Source organism: Eptesicus fuscus, chromosome 2 (genome assembly GCF_027574615.1).
Source record: "Eptesicus fuscus isolate TK198812 chromosome 2, DD_ASM_mEF_20220401, whole genome shotgun sequence".
Lineage (NCBI taxonomy): Eukaryota > Metazoa > Chordata > Mammalia > Chiroptera > Vespertilionidae > Eptesicus > Eptesicus fuscus.
The window spans coordinates 29,703,146-29,709,674 of NC_072474.1; the positions used below are offsets into that span (position 1 = coordinate 29,703,146).

At 44.4% G+C, this 6,529-nt stretch overlaps 1 pseudogene; it reads right to left on the reverse strand.

Moving 5' to 3' along the window:
- Window positions 1–4,612: 4,612 nt before the first annotated feature.
- Window positions 4,613–4,923, reverse strand: LOC103298601 (protein S100-A16-like; annotated as a pseudogene).
- Window positions 4,924–6,529: the final 1,606 nt, after the last annotated feature.

A 6,529-nucleotide genomic window follows, 5' to 3' on the forward strand; every position in this document is an offset into this window, starting at 1 on the left:
TTCCTATTTATAAAGTGCCTTACCACCTCTGTTGTACATAGTTGCATCTTAGCAACATTTTCAAATGTGATAAATCATTTTGCCAATGCTCCTCAACTCACCCAGACAATAGGCTCTTGTTCCCTCGGGGAAATCTATTTAGAATTGAGGTAACCAGACCAGATATATTGGCTGTGTTATTCAGCGTGGGTTACTATAACAAATACCACAGATTGGGTGGCCTGAACAACAGCTATTTATTTCTCACAGTTCCGAAGGTTGGAAAGCCCAAGGTCAAGGTACCAGCAGATTTAGTTCCTGGCAAGAGCTTTCTTTCTCGCTTGTAGACAGCAGCCTACTCACTATGTCCTCACATGACAGAGAGAGGAAGTTCTGGTCTTCCTTCTTTTTCTTATAAGGGCACGAATTCCTTCATGAGGCTCCCACCCTCACTACTTCATCCAAATTTAATTACTCCTAAAGACCCCCCTCCAATACCATCATACTGATAGTGTGAATTTGGGGGGAGGACATAAACTTTCACTTCATAACTTTGGCTAAATTTACAATTTATGAGGTAGAGGTTATAGAGGAAATGGCACTGTGTAAAGCTTGGGGGAAAAAATGTTGAAGAATCCCAATATCTAAAGTTAAGTTTATTCCCCACTTCCAAAGTAGAGGAAGCCATATTAAGTCAGTAAAGATGACAATGCTGTCAATAACAATCCATCTGGATTATTAAAAGAAATCATCACTGATTATTATCCCGAATTCCATCAAATAAAGCTTTATTTCCTGGGTTTAGGTTTTGAGCCCTAAGAAATTGGAAATATCCTGGTTTATTTGTCCTTGACATTTCTTTATAACCAGACCCTTTCTGCTTCCTTCTAAAAGGAAGTTGTGACAAGGAATAAGCAGAGGGAAGTAGAGAGGAGAGCATTCCTGCCTGAGAGGCAAGGAAGAAGGGGAATAGTCCTGTGGACGGGGAGGGAACCAGTACAGGTAAGATGGCCTGGATGTCACAGACTTCACACATTAAATCCGGACCAGCCTAATCATACATTCATTTCAGATCTTCCTTCCAACAATACGATGATCTCAGAATCAATACAGTTGAAATTTACTTCACTAAAGCATTGGAGAATTTCTTTAAATCTTGAAGGTCAAAATGAGTCCCTAAGAGTAATTTAGATGCATCCAGAGTTTTAACTCTTTTTCCATGGCATTATGTTGCCTTTTGGTGCCCTACACACACACACACACACACACACACACACACACACTGTCGATTTTGTAGCTAGAGCTTTACTGGTTGAGTTCTCAGTATTTTCACGATATCATAGGGTGTTATTTGGGGACATAAAAAATAAAGATCAAGTGGAAACCTGAACGCTTGAAGTGGTGAGCATGTTTCCATGAGGACAGGTAGCTCTTGTAATAAAAGTGTGACCTGAACATGGTGAGAACTTGACCTGTGGAATCAGGCAAATCACCCCTTATCCTAGAGCCCCAGGTTGTGGAAGTGAAGGCATCATCTGAAAGCAAAGTTTTAGTGGGGCCACATTATCTGCAATAAAACTTTCAAATTGCATGTGGCTGTTTCTAGAGTTCCAATGTGTGGCATCTGCACTTGCCTTTTGTGGCGATTCTCTGGAGCTATCAGCCTAGAGAAAAGCTAATAAATCATCCTGTATTGCATCTTGGTGCTGGGACAACAGTTTTGATGATGCCGGGGCTCTGAGACGGCGAGGCGGTGTTTCTTTGATTGCTTGTGAGAGCGCTGCAGAAACATAATTTCATTTATTAGAAGCAGACAGCCTATAAAATGGTGTGAAACAACAGGTGCCAGCAGAAAGCTGGAGGCTCTAATGAGGTGCCTGGACACTTGGGTCTAGAGAAGGCAGAGATACAACCGATGCCGTTTACATTTCTCTTTAGACGCAAATCAATCAGAGGCTTCAAACCAGATTGTCTCAGCATGCTACTGCGAGCAGTTTTCACCTAAAGTTATTGATGATCTTGCTTTTAACCAAGAAAAAGGATGAAATGGAGGAAAACTGTGTGCAGTGCAAAGACTTGGAACAAACAGGAATATAGGACGCAGCTGAAAGAAAAAATAAATAATCAGAATATACCCAGTGACACGTCAGTTGGCAAATGAAGTGTTGCACACACATAATGACATTTTCCAGATAAGGGAAGTTCATCCATTCCAGAACACAGACTTCAAAAATCGTAACCATTTTTTTTAAGGATAAACATAAACTTTTCTCTCTACTCTCAAAAACAAAGCATCCTGAACACCTTTTAAATGTTTCTTAATTACATACATGTGTATTACATAATATGCAATTACACATTCATTCAAATATTTCTTTGTATTCCCCACATTTTGGTCTTTGTGTGTGTGTGTCGGTGGGTAGGAGAGCTCATTTGTTAAGAACATGCTGTTTAGTTATAGTTGAAAGCTCAGTGTGACAAACATGGGTGCAAAGTGGGGTGACTTTAGTGTGTGGGCTTTCTTTCCTGAATTTAGGTTTGGAGCCATGTTCCAGAAAGTTCAAATTTGGGGAAATCAGGCCTTAGATATATAGTAAGGTGTTACTTGTGTGTGTTTTTTTTTTTTTAATTGGAAAGATTCGTGTGCCACTGAAGCGGGCCTATGGGCTCAGGACCCTCTTTCTCTGATGAGGGCTCCCTGCAGAGAAGAGGCACATGTTTGCTGAGAACAGCGGGAGGGGAAAGAAGGGATCTGCATCTTGTAAACGTGGCCTAGGACGCCAGCATCTGGGATTCTCCTGGCGTGGTTTGCTGAACCTTGGCCAGACTACCAAAACCTTAAGTCCAGTGAGACTGTGCCAGGAATAATCAGGATGGACGGTGGCTGTGGGTCATGAGCCTGCAGGGCCCGAGGGAGTGATGTTATTACCATAAGCTGTCCAAGTGACCTTTATATCAGGTTGCATGCATGACCAGCATATGGCTCTTGAGTCCTTCTACCTAAACAAAGATGTAATTGTTATGTCTCTTAAATGGTCCTAGAAACTCTCAGGCCTTTTTGGTCTGTGCCAGAGCAGCTCTAATAGTCGTAACTGCCAACACCAAGAACAGAACAGCCCTGCTGGATCTCGGTCCAAAGGAATGATTTACTTAAGAGTCTATCTGGAACCTTCCAATGACAGTGATAAAAACAGTGATAATTACTTCTTAAATCCTCACCCTTGGCTGCCACCACTTCTTGCTGTCTCTGCTGTCCTGGAGGCCCTGAAATTTAATAAGACAGTGTTTCCACTTCCCCTCCCACACATTCCTTCACCCCAAATGCAGTCTTGGTCTTGCTCAGGCAAACTCAACTTAGCAGGAAGCTAGCTCCTCTGTAGCCTCCCCCCCCCACCACCACCCTCTGCTGGAAGTCCCCAGCCTCTTCCCTACCCACATCAGGACCAGGCTCCCGGAACCTCTACCCAGGCCCCCAAGTGATGAACTTTGGTTGGCCACTTCGTAAGTCTAGAGAGAAGAGGTTCTCTGCCCCACGTGGTATGAGCAAGTGACTATACCCAGGACTCAAGTATGGCCTGGAGTGACGGGGCCTACTCTGATTTTCCAACTCACAATATCTTTCTTGTATCCACAACCACCTAAATTCTGTGTCCCTGTGCTCTGCCCAGTGCTTTCCCTCTATTCTCCCCCCACCCCCACCTCCAGTGCCAACTGTTTCTGCCACTCTCTCAAGCCAAGCCAGGTCTTGACTAACTATTCCTCTCGATAACTTTTCCAGAAGGAATCACTGTGTCTCAGATCTGAGTTCTAAAAGGCGACATGGGTCACTCTCGGAAGGTGCCACTCACTGAAGTGAAATTCTATTTTACAGTTTCATATCCAAGGGCACATTCATTTGTCACCCCTGTTGAGCTCATGGGGCTCCTCTTATTAACACACCATACTTCCCTCCTGACTCACTGAGTCAGGGATGGCAGAGCGTTCCATTGGCCTTTCTATGCCTGCCTATAATCATTTTACCTGGGACTTCGTGTATCTGTAATAATCTGATTCAATTCTTTTTGGAGAAAAGGTGAAGGGTTACAAATTCCAAACCCAGCCTTTATTGCCATGCTTCAGAGGCTGAGCAGGAAAGAGAAGGCTCAATCCTGCTTAGCTGTTCCCAGACCCAGAGGCAGCTGGAGGGCAGCCCTGGAAGTCTTTTCTGCCCAGCAGAAGGGCCACGGGGAAGGGGAGAGGTCTCTGCTGCTGCTTCCAGGAGGAGGAAGACCTGGAGCAGCAAGCTGACCTCCAGAAGTCAGGAGAGACCCACAAACAGGCGGAACACCAGACATTGGGAAGGATGGTTGGACTGAGGAAACTCATGGTGTCCCCAAACAGCACTTAGATCTCACAGAGGGGCACCCAGTTCCTGCTGGCTCTAGGAACTGAGACCCTAAGGAAGGCACACCCAGAATGAGATGCTCACAAAGGGTCCCTGACAGCACCCTTGCCCTCCGTTCAGCAAGGATCAGGAGAAAGTCTGGAGAAACAAGGACAGGGCCCGGGTGGGCAGGAGGCTGAGAGGGGGATCTGGGATGAGCATGAGGGGCAGGGCATCAGAGCTTGGCATAAGGGGACAATGTGGGGTACTCTAGCTCCTGCTCTGCTGCTCCTGCTGGTGGATAATGGTAATGGGGTTGGTGATGCTGCCTATCAAGGCCCGGTACTTGTCAAAGCTGATATATCCATTGTGGTTGGCATCCAGGTTCTGGATGAGCCTGTCAGCAGCCTTTTGGTTGGTTCCCCTGTCTGTCAGCGTGTGGTTGAGGCTTTCTGAAGCATCTTTCCGAAGCTGCTCTTGATGATCTTGCTCTTGACCAGGCTGTGCATAGACATGTGTTTATAGAAGTTTAATACCAGGACCATGACTGCCTTCTCCAGCTCTGTGTAGCAGTCTGCCATCTCACTGCCACTCCTCGAGGGGTCTGCCCTCAGTCCACTTCTTCTTTAGTGAGGCTCTGTGGCCTGGGTTCTGGCACCACCAAGCAGGACTCCTCACCATCCCACTCCCAGAATGGGCCCAACTCCTTCCTTCCCTGCCTGGCTGAGCTGGCTCAGTGGGGAGGTGGCAACTGAGCTCACTCTTGACTTAGCCCTGGGGTTGGCCTGATTCAATTCTAGTATTGTCCAAAAGACCTTTGGAATCTTTGTGTAATGTCACACATTTAATCTATCTCCCTAAAAGACAAAAGCATTGCTGGAAAGGTTGCTTTTTTTCCTTTTTTTTTTTTTAAATATTGACTGAAATCTAGAAAATTCACATGAGGCTTGCTTAGGTACTTGAAAGGAAATCACAGGCAACTTGTCACCTTTCCTGACATCTAAAGAAAATGTACTTATACTCTTAAATTAAGGGCTATATTCTGTTAAATGACCACTAAGCCAGCCGAATTGTCACTTAAGGAAACAAAGAAATCAAACAATATACAAACACTAGAGGCCCGGTGCACAAAATTAGTGCTGAGGAGTGGGCCTAAGCCAGCAGTTGGACATCCTTAGCACTGCCACGGAGGCAGAAGAGGCTCCTGCCACCACCACTGCGCTCACCAGCCATGAGCCTGGCTTCTGGCTGAGCTGCGCTCCCCCTGTGAGAGCGCACTGACCACCAGGTGGCAGCTCCTGCATTGAGTGTCTGCCCCCTGGTGGTCAGTGCACATCATAGTGACCTGCTGTTTGGTCGATTTGAATATTAACCTTTTATTATATAGGATGGGAAAGGGAAGCAAACACATTGCTCCTGTCATCACTAAAAATGGATGTTTACTTTAAATATCAGAAAAATAGGGAGTTCACATTTTGGAGCATGAATAGTTTCTATGTGGGTAAGGTATTTATGAATGTGATAGCTAATTATCAAAGTGGACTTTAAAAGTAATTTTATACACTAGATTCTATGAAAAAAGGAGTCAAAGCTAAAGAGAAAAAAACGAAGACATGATGAGGAAGGAGAGTTAGGAAAGAGCCAGGAAATGAAAGAGGAGAGAGAGTTTTAAGCCAATATCCAAATAATAGGGACTTATGAACAGAAGGCAGCTGAGATGTCACAAACATAACCATAAACTTGGAAGTCTTACAAAGGTAGAAAGAGAACAAACCTGGCATTGGATCTATCAGGCCAAGAAAACAGTGAGAATCCCAATTTATTTCAAAAGGAGAAACAATTTGAAAGAATCTCTAGTTCAGTTATGGCAGATAATTCCCAAAGAGAAAGTGTGAGTCCAATGTCTAGCAGGAAGTTATCCCTATTGGGTTATGTCAATAATGATGCATTGGTTGGACTTTCATGTCATCTCCTTCCTCTGTCTTTCACTGTGAGATGAGCAGTTATGAGTTTCGTATCACACTGCACCTTGATCTAGACCAGTGATTTTCAACCTTTTTCATCTCATAGCACACATAAACTAATTTCTAAAATTCAGCAGCACAGCAAAAAATAGATTTTTTGCCTAGCTAACAAAAAAACAGGTATAATTTTTATTTGTTTACACTGGATGGCTATTGTTGTGTT